This window comes from Rhipicephalus microplus, chromosome 3, assembly GCF_043290135.1.
Source record: "Rhipicephalus microplus isolate Deutch F79 chromosome 3, USDA_Rmic, whole genome shotgun sequence".
In the NCBI taxonomy this organism is placed as follows: domain Eukaryota; kingdom Metazoa; phylum Arthropoda; class Arachnida; order Ixodida; family Ixodidae; genus Rhipicephalus; species Rhipicephalus microplus.
In genome coordinates, this window is record NC_134702.1 from 128,506,557 (window position 1) to 128,526,966 (window position 20,410).

Sequence of the window (20,410 nt, forward strand, 5' to 3'; positions counted from 1 at the left end):
ATTTATAAGACAGGACGGAATCTAAAGGAACGTTGTTTAGGTGGTAGGTGTTATAATTGGAGTTAGTTCTTGATACGTGCATTATCTTACATTTCTGAATATTAAGTTCCATTAACCAGATATTACACCAATTAGCTATATTATTTAGGTCAGTTTGAAGTGTTTTAGTATCATCAACATTGCTGATTTCGCGGTAAATAACACAGTCATCTGCGAACAGATGTATGTTGGAAGTTATTGAAGAAGTTTGATCATTAATATATACAAGAAATAATAAAGGTCCCAACACTGAACCTTGAGGCACACCGGATTGTACTTCAGTGAGTGGTGAATGATGGTCGTTAGCAGTTACGAATTGGAAACGATTAGAGAGAAAATGTTCTATCCATTTAAGAAGGTTAGTGTCAATATTTAGCAAGCTTAGTTTTAAGAGCAGTAATTTATGGCAAACCTTGTCAAATGCTTTGCTAAAATCCAAAAAAATACTGTCAGTGCAAGATGATCGATCCAGAATTTTATGCAGATTATGAGTAAACGAAGCAAGCTGTGTCTCGCAGGAATACTGTTTTCTAAAACCATGTTGCGCTTTAGCAAAGTATGAGTTAGACTCTAGAAAGTTAGCAAGGTTCGAGAAGATTACATGTTCTAATAATTTGCAGCAATTACTTGTTAGTGATATGGGTCGGTAAATAAGAGGCGAGTTTCTGGGGCCAGATTTATAGATTGGAACCACCTTCCCTATTTTCCATTCCTTTGGAAGTTGACAAGTACTCAATGATTGTTGAAATATTTGACTTAGTATCATTGAACTAACTACGTTAGTGCTTTTAAAAAATTTGCTATTAATGCCATCATAGCCAGGAGCGGAGTGGAACGGTAACTTATCTATTAGTTTCAATATTCCAGGTACCTCAATAATTACTGGACCCATGGGCATGTAATTATAGCGGTGCGCATAAGGAAGTATGATGTTGGCGGACATTGAATACTGGCTTGAAAATGAATCAATAATAGCTGATGCGCACATGTTATCGGGGATATTATTTCCAGATGAATCTTCTAGTGATATAGTGTTGTTAGTGGTTGGGTTAATCATTTGCCAAAACTTTCTAGGGTTATTTTTCAATGTTTCAGGTAGTGTTCTAGTTAGGTAGTTGTTTTTGCAGTTTTTAGAGCTCTTAAGTAGGCGTTTGCAGCAGATTTGTAAGTTGTCCAGCGCGAAGGTGAAGGCGAGCTTTTAGCTAAACGAAAGAAACGCTTTTTCCGATTAGATAGGCGTTTTAGATGACTGGAATACCACGGCGCTTGGGGATTGGAAATGAGTGTGCGATTTGGGATGTACTTCTCTATCAATTTATGGACTGTGCATGCGAACCGATCCCAGATGGATTGAACGGAACGAGATTCAAAATCTCTAACAAAATCATCGTAAAAGTGAGTTAGCTCATTATTTATTGCTTCGAAGTTAGCTTTCCGGAAACGAGAGCTTACTATGTTGATGGAGTCATGCAGTTCGTTAACAAATGAGGATGGTGAGGAAGGTGATCTGTAGCAGGTACCTAGAACCAGTTTAGAGCTACCCAAAGTAAGTAAAGCCCAGGTTATTTCTAGTAAACTGTTTACTTGGATTGGGGATGATGGTATGTCCTTCGAGACCGCAAGTAGTACGCCTCCTCCTCTATGCTCGCTGCGGTCGCAGCGATATACCATAAAGTTGTTTGCCTCGTGAAATATTTCTGAGTCTGTTGTTTGTGCGGAAAGCCACGTTTCAGTTAAAGCTACTATTTTCGCATCGCATGTATCTATAATGGATGAGAGGGCACAACGTTTATTGAGAACACTTCTGGCGTTAGCAAACAATACAGATACCGGATGCGATTGACGATGCGATGATATGCCACTACCCCTCCCTTCTCCCTACAGTGAGGCATTTCGCCCAGTGGAGTCTCCGCGACCTGATTGGTTGCCACGTGATCGTATTTCTTCAACGCAATCAAGTTCAAAGTTGTAGTAAAAACGTGTATTATTCATGAGAAATTTGTTATAGCGCAGTTTAAACTGCGGGCGCCCAGGATAGTTCTTTGCAAATTCAATTAGTTTTTGGCGAGAAGTGCGGGTACGTTGACAAAAATCTTCCGTCACTGAAATGTTCTTTTGTTTCAGCTGGTTACGAAGTGACAAAACTTTTTCTCTGGTCTTGTAGTTGGAAAACTTGGCTATTATGCGGCGGCATTTGGCAGGTGCAAACAGGCCAAGTCGGTGTGCGCGATCAATTGACTCTGTGCAAAAAGATCCAAGTACTTCATTTATCGCTGCTGATAGCTTAGCTTCAGTTTCGTTCCAGGTTTCTTTAGCGTCAGCTATACCATGAAAGACTAGGTTGTCACGCCTAGATCTGTCCTCAATCTCATCGAAGCGTGTTTGATAGTTATTACTTTGGTGCGTTAGACTAGATAACGACGCGTGTACTTCTGATAAATCTTTGCCAAGTTGATCAAAGTCCTTCGATTTTTCTTCGAGTTCGTCTAGCCTTTTTTGTATGCCGGTTATTTTTGTTTCTATGTTTTTTTGCCCGTTTTTAATTGCTTTAACGTCAGCAGCTAGTTCGGTTTGCACTTTCGAACTTTGAAATGAACGGCTGTGTATATCTTTGAGTAGTTTAAACATTGCTTTCATCTGCTCGGCAGGATTTTCTGGTAACGAATCAATATCAAGTACGTTTTCAGAGCGCGTGTTAGGTCCCGGGTTAGTTTCAACATCTCCAGATTGTAGGAGCAAAAAAAGCATAGAAAAACAGTCGCATACAACTTCATACAACACTTTTGGGCACGGAAACAGTAGCAAAAACGGGTTGATTGATTTTTTAGCGTATAGAGAAAACTTTGTACACACCTGCATGATGAAAAACCGGTGGTTAGAAGCCATGCAAAGCGCACTGTTTCCGTGCCCACTGAAAGGCAAATCCATGCGCCGTGTGCTTAAGTAGACCACGGGAGGTGTTGGCGACGTCGATGCGGCTGGGAACCCGAAGTAGAGTCCTTCTGTCGCAGTGAAATTGTAAAAAATGTCATCGTCAACCCTGTTGTCCGGTCCGTACGAGGGTGGCAACTTCATCACTATCTCCCACGAACACACGTGTGCCGCCGACGAGCACGCTATCAGGAGAGTCAGCAGATTCTGCATGATGAAAAACCGGTGGTTAGAAGCCATGCAAAGCGCACTGTTTCCGTGCCCACTGAAAGGCAAATCCATGCGCCGTGTGCTTAAGTAGACCACGGGAGGTGTTGGCGACGTCGATGCGGCTGGGAACCCGAAGTAGAGTCCTTCTGTCGCAGTGAAATTGTAAAAAATGTCATCGTCAACCCTGTTGTCCGGTCCGTACGAGGGTGGCAACTTCATCACTATCTCCCACGAACACACGTGTGCCGCCGACGAGCACGCTATCAGGAGAGTCAGCAGATTCTGCATGATGAAAAACCGGTGGTTAGAAGCCATGCAAAGCGCACTGTTTCCGTGCCCAATCTGTATGTATGTCTTCTTTTAGTAAAAAGACACATATACAGAATATTGACGTGTTGTCAGGGGTCTCAGATATGCGCAATATTTACTACTTAATTGACAATATCACACAAGTATGAACGCTAAATATTCAGCAATATTGGTGGGCACTGCGGATGGGGTCGGCCTTCCGGAGTATCGTCTGGTGTTGTTTAAAATACCCTTAAGGGCAGACAAACAGACAAAATTACAGACAGACAGAACAAAACGTTTTCGTCGAAGATTCCCAAGAAATAATATGATCTTTATTGAGCACGGTTTCATCTGCACGACATGCACGACTGCGGGTGAATGGTTTTTGCCTTTGGAACTACAGTCATTGTTAACTCTTGAGAATAACTTCGTAGCTTACATCGCTCAATAGTCGAGCGAATCATTAAGACGTAAAAATATCGTCTCAATATTTTTTGAGACAATACGCGTCAGATTATGGAAATCCAGACCAATATCTTGTCACCTGGTGTGTAGCTAGTGAAGGTAATAAGACAGTGTTATCAAAATTGCGTTAAAGAAGTTTTTTCATGGAAATCGCGGCGTCGGTGTCAGTATCCTTGGTCGTGAGCAAAAAATAATGAGCTTGTACAAGAGCAGAAATTTGAGAAAGATAGAACTTAAATAAATAATAAATATCTCCCCGTGTGAGTGAAGATCAAACTCGGGCCCTTTTCGTGGCAAGAAGGTGTTCCACTACACAACCGTGCGTATTTTTAGAAATGCAGTGAATATACTTTCGAGCGCTTGAAATTGCAGTGAAAATACCATTCACGCTTTGCAAACACAGGCGTCTTGTATACAGACTTCACAGTACAACATGTAATATTGCAGTAATATTGGGTATTAGAAGCGCACATTGACATAGGGCATCACAACATGTGACTATCATATGAACTCTGTGGGTAAATCAGGCCACCAATTACAAAAGACCCAAAAGGCACACATGTTGCTGTGCAAATTCCTTCGAGACCATGTAGTGGGTGCATATCAATTTTTAAAACGTTTTATGCGCGTGATTGCTCGTAATTTAAAACATGCTAACCCTTACAAAGATTGCAGCATTGCAGCCATACGTGAAAGCTTCACGGACACAAGCCGCTTTCAAATTTAAATATCACATTGTAGTAATGCACAATACAAGCTGCTCGAGTAACATCCTACAAATAAAAGCGTGCGCTAAACGGATGAAGTCCGAACTACGGCAGCATGCAAGTATCGCGTTCTACTTTTAAAAAGGAAGCGTAATGTTCCCGCTGTTCCTTCGCTCTCAACCAATGACGCAACAAGTTCTTTCACGCCATCGCGTTATAACTTGCCCTGAATAATATTTTTTTATTAGGAAGCCAAAAGATCCTTCTTAGTTTGCAGATTCAACATTCTTACCATCAAAACATATTTGAATATATACATATCATCGCAAACACGCTTCGAGTTTGTAAGCCTAACTGAACCGTGAACATTCTCTAGTGAGCCTTGTCTTCACATGTATCAAGCACCACTTTTGATCATTCAATACCAACAATACTCACAGGTAATAAACGACCTTGTTGTAAATTCATTCGCAAAAAGAAAAATTGAATTTAACAATATATTTCCATCTGATACTAAACATTTACTTTCTAGATATTTAACGGGCTTAGCAAAATACCATGTACTTAAATTCAGAATAGATAGAGTTATTTCCACTTATGAACCTATATACGAAAAGTAAACGGGAGTGGACATTTTTTCAAAGACTCTATTTAGGACATTTGCCTGGCGTCTTTTCGACAATATTGGCATAATTGAAAATGAGCTCATAGCAATTATAGTAGCCCAATGAGAGCTTTAAATTAGTTGATTTAGTACGTATACATGAAGCTGGGCTCAAGACGTCACCGTTATGTCGGTTTCTGAAGGAAATAGAAACAACAAAATATTTACTTTAATATTTCCCCTGCTAAATTTTTATCAGAAAAAAAGTATGGTTTGGCTTTTTGAAAAGCTTAAGCTAGAAATAATGTTGCAGTATTTTGTCACTTGTTGGCACCACGGCAGGTTATAGCCACATGAGTGCCTGCCGAGTGGTATATTTTACCAAAAATAAAGAATGCATGACCATGTTTGTGTATATTCTCGGTCTCAGTTCCGTCGCTATGTGCTTCAAAAATCTCACCTGATAGTCCAACCGTTTTGTGCTTTTAAAGTTTTTATTCACTATCCACATTCTTTTAAAAGCTACAATGGTTGTGCAGCTTCTTAGGTCTTTAACTTGACGATATTTTTACACTTGGTAGTTAGCCCATCCACCTTTGTGGGTGAGTGCCATTAGAGTGAAGGCATCATCGTTATCATCAGTTTTATTCTAACCTCTAATAATGAAATCCCCTATAATGGGTATGCGTCACGGATAATAGATGAACAAGAACAAGAACAAAAAAACGTTCCTTGATTTCAGACTTTGCAAGCGGAGTAAATCATCACCCGCTCTTCTTCTGGAAGGTCCACGATCACACCATGGTAATGTGACTTCTCTGACTCAATTGCTAACCTCACGTCCACGGGCGAACCACGCGCGATGAGAGATGCCCTAATAGAAGCCTTCAACGCAATCCTTAACATTTCCTTGTCTTATCGTCAGAATTGCAGTACCTGGAACAGCAATAGTATTCTTTTTGGCGTGAAAGGTGGCAAATGGAGCGAGCATGAAACCACAGGGAAGTTTTATATTACCACCACTTTTTACATTTACGATACTTTTGTGCGTAGAACTTGATGTGTCGTACGACAGCTATCAAACTCGCAGTTATGTTACCGTTCAACCTTTATTAGGTAGCACCTACTAAAACAAGTATTCTATAGCATATATACTGAGACATGCAAATCACATATTGGAGATAGATTCTTCTTGCCACGAGGCACGTATTTCTCATTGTTCTCCCGCTTTGCAAACGGCTGTTCCCGGCTCTGTAAAATGCGTCCAACTTCGAGAACGCTGGTGTAGATAAAGCATCATGGCCCGTACCTAATGTGGAATCGCTATCTTACTTCGTGCGATATAATTTTCTAGCCTACAGCTTAGACGACTGACTAATCATAGGCTGAAGCAGTTTCAAAGCAAACGTAGAATTTTTGTTCGTCTAAGTTCTTCCAAGTTTTCTGATGACCCGAAAGTTTTAGTATTGCCTAAAAACTTCTCACAGCACAGGGAACTCATATTTTTGATGTGCGCGGGGAGCACCCAGGTGTCAGAAGATTGTCTCTTCAACCATTGCCGACTGCCGCATATCGACAGTGGGGAGGGCCACAAGCGACGTTGGATTACAATTTTCCTAACCAGCCCAATCATTCTCACGCTAGGACTACTGTGCTGGATACTTGTACTCGCATACCTGTTCACCGAAGAGTCACCAGTCAAGGTTGACATCACGGTGAGGACGCAGGTTGTGTTCCTAATCCAACGAAGGGGATAGCATGGAATGGTATGCACAATAGTAGCTCTGCTATCACTCGATTTTCTAACTTGTGTTCTTTTTTGTCGCTCTGCAGCGTCCCTCACCACGGTATCGTTCGTTGTCTCTTCTCCTCTCTAGTCCACCCTAGAGTAAGGCTGAAGCTCTATGCATGATACACAAGCAATTCGAACTTTTATTTGGCTAGCATAGGCCAAAAAAACGCACTTGCCGGTTTTCACCCACAACTCAAGATCAATGGCTAAATAAATGAATTTTTTTGCAGCGCCGAATTTAACGTATCACGCTCCGAACTATTACTTATACGCCCAGTCAGAAACACTTAGCATAGAAAAGCTTACATGTTCTGCACTTCTTTATGCAGTATGGTTAGCCAAGCTCCCAAGCGAGGCTGTCACTTAAACTCGGTAATATCCAATATTGAGTGGCGTTCTTCCAATAACTAAGCGCCTATGTGAACATAATGACTACGAGCAGGTCGTAAAGAAGGTCATGCAATAAAATATTAACCAAAACCGAACACATCTACAAAGAAGGGTATAAGCTTGTCAAAAATAGGGAAAAACAACAAAATCGCTAGTGTTGTGCAGACAACAGGCCCTCTCGTTCTCGCGTGGTAATTCCACTACAACAAATTTATGTATAGATTCAGTTACGACAAAACTATAGCAGAACATTAGCGATTTCTCTTGTGTGGCATTACGTAGACCGGATGTCATTTTCCGTTTCATAAGTGCACTGCGAAATTGCTAAATGGAGGCATCACTTCTATAAGAATTACTTTGTTTTCTGCTTTACAAACAGGTGGACACTTTATCTGCCCTATATGTTCCAAAAGTTCAGACGCCCCGGGTAACACGGTCAAAGAGAGAGCCTCCATCTGTGATTACAAATACCTCATCAACTGGGCCGCCTGAACAGAGCCGTCTTCTTCCGTCATCTCACGTAGCTGTAGATGAATGTGTCGGGCCTCTTTGCCGCTACATTACCAAGACGCTGCGGTCGAAACTCGACTTCTACGCGGACCCTTGCAATGACTTTTACCAGTACGTCTGTGGGAAATTCAGAGGGACGTACATCTCCCTACAAGTACGTCATCATAGCCGCTGAGTCAATTCTTATAGCATTGCTTCATATATTTTCCGTTAATAGAAATATGCCTAAAATTTTTGTCACCGTCTCTCCTTGCGATTGTGTACGTCCAGCGAAGCTGTATAAAACGCGGCACATGATGGGATACGGGTCTCAAGAGGTGCTCTCATTGGCCTTTTCACCACGTTGAACATCTACTTTTACCCTTTAGCCACTGCACTTTCGTGCAAACGAGCCTTAACGGTTATTATGCTAAAGTGATGACAGCGATGATAGCTTTGTGATCGCTTAAGTAGGTGGTATTCGGCTCCGCGATGACCAAACCTAATCCTTTTCATCGAGCAGTGCATTCGCGCTTTTTTTTCTGACCACTTTGGTTTCAGTGATTCGCACATGACTGTCGGTTCAGGTTTTTGTGTTGAGAAAGCGGGAAAGACAAGCAGATAGGTGGGGCGAGTGATGAGCTATTTTATATCAATCGAAATGCTCGAGGGTTGTGCAAAGAAACTGCGAAATAATCTTTTCAGGAACACGTTGGAAGGCGTTCCCACCGTTAGTAAGTGCCTTCTTCTTTATTATAATACTTAGGGCTACACTATATGCCTGATTGCATGGAAGGATATGACGTTTTCCTTCACGGACTCCGAACTTCTCTTGGGGCTGTAGTTGTCCTGTGGCAATGTAACTCAGCGCGAGTCTGCAGCGAACTCGTCTATTCGCCTCTCTGAGTGACCTTCGTCAGCGTATGCAACGAGCACTCATCTTCCAGCAGGGCAGCACGCGAGCGTGAACGTCTATTGGTTTAGAGCTCGGCCATTGGGTTTTATATGAGAAAGACTTATGGCGGGGGTCGTGCCCGTCCCTCTTTTCTTCCCGCGGGTGTCAACCCCCCACTGCGCATGCGCGTCCTTCCCCTTTTCCTATGCTCCCCCATTTCTCCCGCGAGTCGGCGCTGAAGGCAACAAGCTTCCTCGGTATACATGATCACTTGGCAGCCATTGATCGTCGGTCATGTGCGTTCCACATTTTCTTAGCACATAATGTCTTTGGCGTGTGTGTTGAGAAGACGGCTGTTGAGCACTGCTTTATGCATGGTCACTGGCAGCGTTACTCAGGAAGATGTTCTGATTGTCGGTGCCCCTACTTGAAGTCATTTAGACGAATTTCTGCGGCTGACGTTCACCATCTCTTGCTGTTTCGCATCCGCAGTTGGTCTCATTTAGTGTGTGGTGATGTATTTTTTTTCTGGTGCACGAAGACAGAACCGTTGCCTGGTATAAACTGATAAAGTAGCTCTAAATACCCAAGAAAAAAAACAATCAAGATCTAGAGAATGAATAAGACGGACAACAAGAGAACTCAACTCGGATGGATACCAAACCACACACTACGAAAAAGATAGTTTCTATCACATAATTGATTTTCCCCTTGACAAATATTGCGCATCATTTAGATACTCCGAACAACGCCTGTTATGCTATACAGGCATGATTGCCATGTTTGATATTATTGTCATATAAAAAGAAGAAATACCGGTCATATTAAAAATCCTGAATTTTTATTCACTTCACTGAGAAACCCTGAGCCTGGCATTTATATGACTTTATCAACCGCAGAAGTCTTTACTAATTGATCATAACGTTAAAAATTGTCTATTACGTGACATCATCTCCTAAAAACAGCGTTGAACATTCATGGCTCTGAAGACTTATTGAGTCAGCTAAAGGCTCATTTCCAAGAAAAGCTCGGCGATGAAAGCGCAGGTGTGAGAACGCGCAGAAAACTTTAGTAGGCGGCTGCGACGTGGAGGTGGAAGAGCGTAAACACACCAGTTCAGTTGGAATAGGTGCAAGAAAAACTTGCGCCGGCGTCCCTGTACAACGGCGACAAGCAGTGACACGAAAGGGTGGCACACCTGGAAAATTCCGGAAAAGCCCAGCCACCCCTGCCACAGCCAAGGGAACCACCTGGTATGAAATGTACGTGCACTTAGAGGTAGTTGTTTCTGGGCTAGTTGATACAGAATTATGAAACAAAATTCTGACGCCTAAAACACCACGAAAAGAGCTAGGAAGCACTCTAAGAAAGCTTTTTTTGTTTTTTTTTTGGTATATACGCTCTTTTACGGTCTTTTCCTAGACGCACTTGCCTCTTCTCTGATTCTGTCATTTAGCTGCAGCACTTTACGTTTAGTGTTTCTAGGACTTCAACAGTTCTAAGGCTTCAAACTCGGATCAAAATTCAAAAAAAGTTGCAGTGGAGAACCACATCACTCAGCTTACGTGACTGGCAGTTGACTGCTAGATACGATAGTCTTGAATTTAGGTTGTGGTAGCTGTAATTGAGTTTATTCGACCGTGAAATTCTAAAGAATGAAATGGTTGAAAAGTTCGCTTTTTATTCGTTTTTGGCGAGAATTTGTCTCTCGGAATCTAGAAAATTACGCATGCCATCTATTTGGCACAACCTAATTTTGTTTAAATAACTTTGGCCCAGGCTCTATTTAGCGTTGTTTTTAGGTTGCTTGGCGGATAGAATAAAGGCAACCGCAAGAAATTTGCCGTACATTGGGACGAAACGACATTATACATGCCAAATTGCGCGCCGACGTAGTTGACGTCACAGGTGCGTGGTAACTATGCCGTGGCTTCACCGTCATTGTGGGTTTCGAGAAAAGCGCGAGCGATGTGAAAAAGCAAGAAATTTGCTCGAACGGGCTTTTCCTGCGTTTCGTGACTTTTCTCGCTTTTGTCGTAACTCTGCCTCGCTTTGAGTTATAGATTCGTCGCAGAACTGCTTGCTTCAGCAAGTCAGCTGACACTCCTTTAATTGATGTGGACATCATATCTACACGAGAAACAACACTGCACGCAAGCAAAGCGTCAAAGATCTCGGCGTTTAAATGGTGAGACGTGGCGCAGCAAGCAGTCAGGCAGTCTACAGGATGTCCTTGTCTGGAAAACATTTTGCGTCGAGGTAGTACACAACACAGGCATTCGGCAAAAGGCAAATTTGTGATAAAAAGCAAAAAACAAACGTCCTCTCCTTCATCATTAATAATGTGGCCCACCGTGCACATCAATGATCGCACCAATGCATGTTCGTGAAAACGTACTTGTCCGACTAGTGAAGCCAGTCGGGCTACAATTTTCGAACTCCTGGGCAGCCACTTCGCTTATAGGTTGAAAAAAGAAATGTACTGCGGATCACAACCTGAAACTTTCCTTTTTGCGGGAGTGAACTTCATATTTAGTCGCATTATAGAGAGGGCTAATGCGTATCGCGTTAAGAAACGTCACCAGGGACACAACATTTTCACTTTGTCGGGAGAATTTTGTTCTTGGCCGCTGTCGCTATCGAGTCTCATTACCGAGTGAAGCAAAAGTTGGGGCAAAAGGCGGCCAAGTTTAGAAAACAGTGAATATAATATACATTTCACTCAATTTTGTATATAGTCAATGCATAAACATTTATTTGGGTATTGCTGCGGTATGTGCTGCATAATTATGACGGTGTTGGAACTCCGAAAAAGTTTATTTACAAATCAAATAAAAATCGCACCAAGTGTCTCAGTTTGCCTCAACCTGCAGGCCCTGACGAGAAGTTGCGTGGGGCAAGATAAGACGCTGTAAAAAAAATTTTTTCCTGCAGTTTTTGCAGTAGAATTATTTGTAGTTTCCTCCACGGGCCAACACGTCGTCTTCACAAGCCTGGTTTTTGTAGTGCATGCAGTGAATTGAGAAAGACATGGGCCCTGTGTTTCTCCAAAACTGCTTGCATGACCACGAGTCTTTTTGCGTGATAATGGTGTCTTTTGTTGCACCAACCCCTAAATAAGTTTTTAAGAATTTTGAGAATATAATTTATTTTGACGCATTTTTGTTGCTACTTTTTGCTGTGTCAATTAGGAACAATGAATGGGCGTTTGTGACTTTCAAATTCGTCGGGATATAAAACTGGTGGACTTCTACTTCCTACAGCTTGTAATTATTTTTTTGTATTGAGGAAACACTCAAACTTGCCACTCAGATGCCTTTGTGATCAACTAAGGAGGCTCTTTCAAATTTTGTGCACCTCTGGGGAGCTTTTTTGAGAACGCAGAACAGCCACGACGCAGCACGACTAGAGGAAACCTTCTCTTGAACAGCACTCATTGACTTTTCATGTTGTTTTCATTCCAGGAAACTTGATATACTATTCTCTTCTACGTCTGAACCTCCTTAAACAAATATATATAGTATATTGTCATGGCTAAAGGCCGGGCAGGATGGCAGAGGACGACGAAGTGGCAAGTGCACAGAGCAATCACGGGAGACGGCGTTGAAGCGCCTGCATATATGTTCTTTCAATACATACTTTATTTTTCCTGTGTCCTGTTCTTTCAACGTTGCGACACCGGTCGCGAACGATGCCCACCAGTCCACCCTGCATCCGTAAGCCGGACTTGCGGCACACCGTCGACCATTGACCACTATGCTTCCATTGCGGAGAAGCCGGCCATGTTTTCCGCATTTGCGCATACCGTGGCGATTGACATCCGAACTTACTAAACAAATCCCCTCATGCTCATCTTGATAACCGCCACAACAGCAATGCAGACCCGCAAGCACAGCCACCCGATGTGCTGCATCGCTGACTCCACTCTCCTTCACCTGCGCCTAACTCACCGCAGCACCGCAGTTGCACTGAGGTGGTCCGAGGCAGGTCCCCTAGTCCTCGTCAGAGAAACTAACAGCAGCGACCTTTGGCGTAAGGTTGCTGCCCGTAGAGATTCTACCCCACCCCCAACATCTTCACGACAGCGCGATACGACGGGTGATACCGCAGATCATACAATGGACAATATGAAGGACGATGCGACGTCACCGACATCACTCAAAATCATAAGTGCCAACCTTGACATTTGCATAGGCGGATGCCCAGTAACAGAGCTGGTAGATACTGAAGCGGACTTCTCTATTATCAGCCGTAAACTTGCCGACTACCTGAAGAAAGTGAGAACAGCATGGATGGGCCCGAACGTGAGAACCACAGGGGGTCAGTTTAAGACTCGTACCTCTATCTGTTGATATTGGCCCAAGTTTGCTGCCGGCGCAGAGTATCCTGATGGTTATTAACCAGTATGAGGATTCTTTTTCTTCGACGTCCCCGAGTTTGTCAAGCGCCACTGACGAAATATTGAATTACAACAGATGACATGACTAGACACATCAGGCGAATCCCGAACCGGGCAGCCCCTCGGAAACAAGAAGGCATCGAAGACCAGGTGTGACAGATGCTTGAAGATGACGTTATTCAGCCGCCGAAAAGCCCTTTGGCTTTGCCGGTTGTAATGGGGAAGAAGAAAGACAGCACCTTACGTTTCTACTTGGATTACTACAAGCTGAATCAGGTCACAAAAAAAAGATGTCTACCCACTTCTATTTATCGACGATTCACTCGATCGACTACGGCATTTCTCGTCGATGGACTTGAAGAGCGGGTATTCACATATAGAAGTCAACGAAAGAGTGAGGGAAAAACAGCTTTCGTGACACCCGATTACTTTTTGAATATAAGTACTTCCATTTGGCTTGTGCTAGGTACGGGCAATGTTCCAGCAGGTAATGAACACCGTACTATTAGGCCTCAAGTAGAAGACGTGCTTAGTGTATTTAGACGACGTCACCACCACATTCGGCGAACACATCAAGGTACTGCATTCAGTAGTTCAAGCTATCCGTTTCTCTGGACTAACACCTAAGCCGGAAAACTGCCACTTGGTCTTCGAACAGCTTCTGTTTCTGGAAACTCGTCCGCAGTGAACGTGTGAGGCCAGAGCCTGAAAAAATAGCTGCCGTTACGAATTTTCCTGCGTTGACTTACAAAAAAGGGGGTCAGACAATTTTTTGGACTGTATGCTTACTAACGACACTTCATTGAGTACTTCTCACGTCTTACCTCGCCATTCACCCGCCTTACCATAGAAGACGTTGCATTTGTATGAAATGATGAACAACAAAAAGCGTTCGACGAGCTGCCGCAACGCCTCAAGAAGCCAGCAGTCCTCACACACTTTAATGATGATGCCCCGAGAACAGTGCACACCGACGCCAGCAATTTTAGCTTAGGAGCTGTACTCGTGCAGTGGCAGGATGGCGCCGAACGAGTAATCGCTTACGCGAGCAGTGCTCTTTCACGTGCGGAAGAGAATTATGCCACTACGGAAAACGAGCGCAGGAATACGCAAGGACGGGCCTGTTGGTCCATTGCATACTGTAGCTTTAGCGCACACACATGAGGACAAATACGATAGAGTGGTTATCGTATTTGTCCTTGTGTTTGTGCACTAAAGCTAGAGTATGGAAAAAGAGTACCTTGCGGTGGTGTGGGCAGTGGTGAAATTCCGTCCATAGTTGTATGGTCATCCTTTAATGTTGTCAGCTATCATCACTCCTGCTAGCTGGCGCATTTAAAGGAGCCATCAGGGCGGTTGGCACGGTGGAGCCGCAAGCTTCCAGGCTTTTACATGCCTGTGGTCTACAGAACGTGGAAGGTACAGTCAGACGCCGATCGCCTTTCTCGTGCACCATACGAACCTGCGATTGCAGCAGATGACGATGCAGCCATTGTGGGAGTTGTAAACATGGCTACTGTCACATAGCTGCAGCGAGACGACCAGGAACTGTGAACCATCATTTGTTTATTTGGAGGGTCGCACTTCAGCTCTACCAAGACTGCTTGCGAGAGTGCTATGGTCAGTTTGATTGCATAACGACGTCCTGTATAAGATGAACTTCATGCCCGCGCAAACGACTACTTACTTCTCGTTACAACATCTCTACAAAACTAAGTAATACAGGCATGCCACAATGAACCAACATCCGGCCACTTGGGTTACACGTGTATGCCTGCAGAGTGAGGCAGAGATTCTACTGGCCAAGACTGACGGCCATCGTTCAACACTATGTTCGGACGTGCCTTGATTGCCACAGAAAAGTTCTACTCATGGAACCAGCAGGTCTCTTCCATTTTATTGACGTATCTGTTACTCTAATCGCCCAAGTCGGAATGGATCTTCTGGGCCTATTTCCCAATCTCAGTGGCAGGCCACAGATGGAGTATAGTAGCCTCAGAGTACCTCACTCGCTACGGCGAAATCAAGGCTCTAGAAAAGTGCATGGCAAATGAAGCGGCACGAATTTATTTGAGGATGTGATGCTGAGGTATGGCTCTCCGTCAGTGGTAATAACTGAAAAGGGAACGGCATTCGCAGCCGAACTATTACAGACTGTTTTAAGACTTAGCGGCACATCTCACTGGCGAACAACGACGCATCATTCACAAGTGAATGTTCTTACGGAGCGCCTCAACAAAACACTTGTGGATGTGCTCTGCATGTACGGCGATATGCAGCATAAAAAGTTGGACGAAGTCTTGCAGTATACCACGTTCGCCTATAACACGCCTCATCAAGAAACAACAAGAACAACGCCATTCCACCTTCTTCATGGTCGTGAAATCATGACTACGCTAGATGCTATACTGCCCCACGAGTGCAAAGACGCCGAAACGGATGCTGAATATATCATTCAGCTTGCCGAAGTAGCCCGACAACTTTCGCGCCTACGTATTACTCACCAGCTCGATTACGATTCGAGACATTGCAACCTTCATCGACGACCAGTCTCATTTGAGCTGGGAGAAAAAGTTTTGGTCTGGACTCCCAGTCGGCATCATGGGCTCTCAGAAAAGCTGTTAAGCTGGTACTGTGGGCTGTATAAGGTTGAACGACGTCTCAGTGACAATAATTATGAAGTTGTTCCCGATACCGCGCCCGAATCCAGGCGTCAACGGAACGCACCAGAAGTTGTCCACGTGGTTCGGATTAAGCCTTGTTTCTCCGACTGAGCTCAAACGTTGCTAACAAGTACAAATTACTTTGATTGTAAAGCATAGGCACGATGTTTTCTTTATTGGGTGGCTAATGTCACGGCTAAAGGTCAGGCAGGATGGCAGCGGACGACGAAGTGAAAAGAGCGGAAAGCAACCCCGGGTTTCTCCGAAGAAGATGGCGTTAAAGTGGCTGCTCTATTGTTCTGTTATTAGAGACCTTTTTTTTCCTGGTCGCGCCATCGTCTTGTGTCCTGTTCTTCCCACGTCGTAACAATATAATAAATGTGTGTATGCTTTTCACCTAGTAAGACATTGCCAAAAACACTTCAATACCTTTTAGTCCCGTTTTGCCCCAAAAAATTAGTGCTTTTTTCCGGTTCTCAAATGAACTAAAATTTTTGTTGTATGTTGCTAGTAGAACAAAGCAACTTAATAAATGCTGTGGCTGTAGTCGCACTGGACCGGCGACATGCACGGATTCAAAAATTTGACCAAACAGAATTTCGCCCCGCTTCAACACGGCACCAACACACTGACAATAGCCCCGTAATTTTTTCAGCGCGATTGGTCGCAGCAACCTACAACATTTACAATAAAAATGTGGGCAACTCCTAGTGCCTATCATTGAAATAGAGAAACAAGGAAAAGGGCATTTTTATTATGTTAGATCTCAGCAAAGTGAAAACATCGCTTTCGCCTTCTTCCTCACATTGCCCCATCTTAACCTAAGTCATTCCCCTCCCCCCTCCCCAATTTCATAATCGGCACTATACCTGGATTTAATAACATACGCATGACTGTATAGACGGGCTTCTACTGCTTTCAAAAACAATCTTGAGGCCACACAGAAAGAAATAACGCAGAAAAAAGCTACGTTGCTTTGTTTTCCTGCACTTTCTTCCTCTCTATGGTAATCCAGTGTGAGCATGTGATTTAACAGATAATTTATTGTGGCGCCCAGTGCGTGGCGAACAGTCGAAGTCTGTTCCAAACGACACTAACAGTTTGTCAGCTATATCCAAAATAAACGGTCTCTTTAACGAATACCATCTGACGACACTCTACAGTCTTCTGTTATGAAAAGATTGTGCGTGTGGAAGTTCAAACTTCGCGCTGCGCTTGGGAAATCTCCGCGCCATACCCCGCTGACAGACGTTGCTGTGTTGTTGACAAAAATACGTGCTTTCTGCTGTATGTGTCCTTTCATTACTTATGAGAGATGTTTCAGGATTACTTAATGTTTGGGCGTAAACATATTATAACCCTGTTAAGTAATGTGGGTAAGTAGATTCATGTTTTAATTTGCTCTGACACCTTACAACACCGGTTACGCACGCTGTCATCTAAGTAGTTTGTGCATGACCGTATTGGCCATTCATGGTTGTGTGAGTTCTAGCTCGTAAAGTGCACTATAATTTGAGTGCTTACCAGTGCGGTCCAAGTTATTCATTGTACCGTTTCACTACACTTGTCAATCTTCCTTGTTCTTTCCACGGATGACACACACGAGTTCATTTTGTTTTAATAGGGAAGACGGGGGTAGCATTCTGGCCTTCCTACGATATACGCTGTTCACTTGAAACTAAGCTACATGAGTATAGTAACACAATGAAAGAAATACTTGTTCCTTTCGACCGTAAAAATAGGTTCTAGTGGTTTCGATCTACATTTTAGATGGCCTAGCGCATCATGTTAAAGCAACTAATACTCTTCTTCAAAAACATTTAAAACGGTTTACGTGAGAAGGTACATTCTCTAAAGAGATGAATTCAAGTCATTTTGTGTTTTTTACAGATCCAAGAGTCCATAAAGGTTGGGACATTTTCAGACCTCGTTTCAGCAAAAGCACCATCATCCAATCAGAGTGCGTTTGAGAAAGCGGCCGCCATGTACCAATCCTGTGTGTCTTTCGCCTCATCAAACCAACGGGAGGTAACTTAAAATGACAGCTGATGTGTCAAAAAACAGATGCGCTTGTTGCAAAGTATATATATATATATATATATATATATATATATATATATATATATATATATATATATATATATATATATATATATATATATATATATATATATATATATATATATATATATATATATATATATATATATATATATATATATATATATAGTGAGCGCTGACTGTGCAGTTCATCATTTTCGCCTGCGCATAGAAATCACCGTGATCAATCTCAGCGTAGTAGTCTCACGCTTTGTGTTTGATTGCTGGTTCGCAAGCCTGTATTAAAAATACACCGATCGTTCCGCAGTACCTGACGTCGTCACTCAAGTGGTGCAGCGTGCTGTGATTCCAAAGTCCTTCTGCTCCACTGGTCACCTCGCTCCAACGTGCCGACAAATACTGCCTTACAATCATCAATCGGCTCACCGGCTTCTTCCGTACTCCTCACAGTCGCTTATGATGACAACTCCCGGGTTTCAAGCTTTACGATGGAGTGCTACTTCGGCAAACTTGCCATCCTCTCGGTAGATGATGGGTCCCGATCATACCTCGCTCACTTCGACTCCAAGCAAGTTTTAGAAGCATTTCATGATGATTCGATGGTTGGCCACTTGAGTTTTCGTAAAACCAACGACTGCATCAGTACTCGCTGCTTCTGGCCTGGCGTCTCCACTAGTGCTTCCAAGCACGTTGCTTCCTGTTCGTCTTGTCACCACCGAAAAAATTCGAAATCTCTTTGCGTGGGCCTCTACAACCTCTGCCGTCCCCATTAGGTTCCTTCAAGCTTGTCGGCATAGACTTATACCCTTCCACTTACACCCGCCGGTCATCGCTGGATTGTTACTGCCGTGAACCATTTTATTGCTACGCTGACACAGCCCCCATTTTTTCTGGTGCTGCCTCCAAAGTGGTCTGGTTTGTTCTGCGAGCCGTCATCCTGCACCACAGCACCCGTCGTATTCTCCTGAGAGACCGCGGCAAGACACTTTTTTCTCGTGTCCTGGCTGAAGTCCCACAGGCCTTTTACACCATGCATAAGACCATCACTGAATACCAGACGTAAACGAATGGTTTCACCGAGTGTTTTCATAGAAAGTTGTGTCTTTGTCAGACATGATCTCTATTTATGTCCAGCCCAATCACAAGCACTTCGACGCAACACTACCTTTCATCGCGTTTGCTTTTAACAATGCCCTTCAATGCACTACAAGTCACAGCCCGTTTTTAATTGTGTATGGCCATACACCATCTTATGTTCAAGACACCAGCTTCTTGTCCACGCACTCTGTCCCATCTGCGTATTTCCAGAAAAGTTCGCTGCCCATGTCAACCACCGCCGAAAAATTGCCCGCCCCAACACCTCTACCATTTAGGCCAAGCGAAAAGTTCATCGTGATGTCACACGTACAGTTGTGTCATTCTACCCAGGCGAAGAAGTGCTCCTCTTGACACCTGTTTGCACACCCGGCCTCTGTGAAAAATTCGTTCACAGATACCTGAGTCCTTACACCGTGCTTGAACGAACATTGGCCGTGAGTTATCACGTCGCTACGGTTAGCAGGGCTTCTGATGACAGTCGTTACAGGACCGAGATCACCCATGTGTCTCACCTGAAGCCTTGTATCTGGCACTCGTACCCTTCCTAAACAGACGTCTTGCTGACCGTTTTCATGAAAAGGGAATATGATGTGAGCACTCACTGTGTAGTTCATTATCCTTACCTATGCATAAAAATCATTGTGATCATCATAATCTTAGTCTCACGCCGCGTGTTGGGTTGCTGGCTCGCGCGCCTATATTGAGGATACAACGATCGTTCTGTTGTACCTGATGTGGTCTCACACTATAAATATATATATATATATATATATATATATATATATTGTAGCGATGCTGAGGCAGACAGGCTAAGAAAACAAGCAACTTTATTAGAGCAAACTTGTGCCCACAAGTCTAATGACTATGGTCGTCGAGTCCGAGTAGCCGAGAGGCACAGATTCAACTAACTTCCTCTTCCTCGTTGTTGGAGCGCACGAACGCGTGGCGCATGCCAGCCGGGTCTTGCTGGTGCTCTTGCCATGATGATTGCGGCGGGCTACTTGGACGTGGCCAACCTGTCGCGGCATTATCCCCCTCCTCAGATGCATCGTTCCGATGCTTGAGAGAGTGAAATGATACATGCGCCCTCTCACTCGTTTTCCGACGATCTGTCATGATAGGGCTTCATGCGGACTACGTGTACCACTTTCGTGGGATTGCGGTGTCTTGAGCTCACGTGTCTCGCGGATCTGACTTCATAAGTGACGTCGCTGATACGGTTGAGTACTTCATAAGGGCCGAAGTATCGACAAAGAAGCTTTTCAGAGAGTCCGCGGCGGCGCACTGGGATCCATATCCACACTTTGTCACCGGGATGATAGAGTGCGTCACTGCGTCGGTTGTTGTACTGACTAGAGTCGATGCGCTGTTGACGG

At 43.7% G+C, this 20,410-nt stretch overlaps 1 long non-coding RNA gene across 1 annotated transcript; it reads left to right on the forward strand.

Moving 5' to 3' along the window:
* Nucleotides 1–9,915: 9,915 nt before the first annotated feature.
* On the forward strand, nt 9,916–12,461 carry LOC142803346 (uncharacterized). The gene is made up of 2 exons (XR_012894068.1): nt 9,916–10,075; nt 12,278–12,461. It is a non-coding gene; the product is annotated as an uncharacterized LOC142803346 (long non-coding RNA).
* Nucleotides 12,462–20,410: the final 7,949 nt, after the last annotated feature.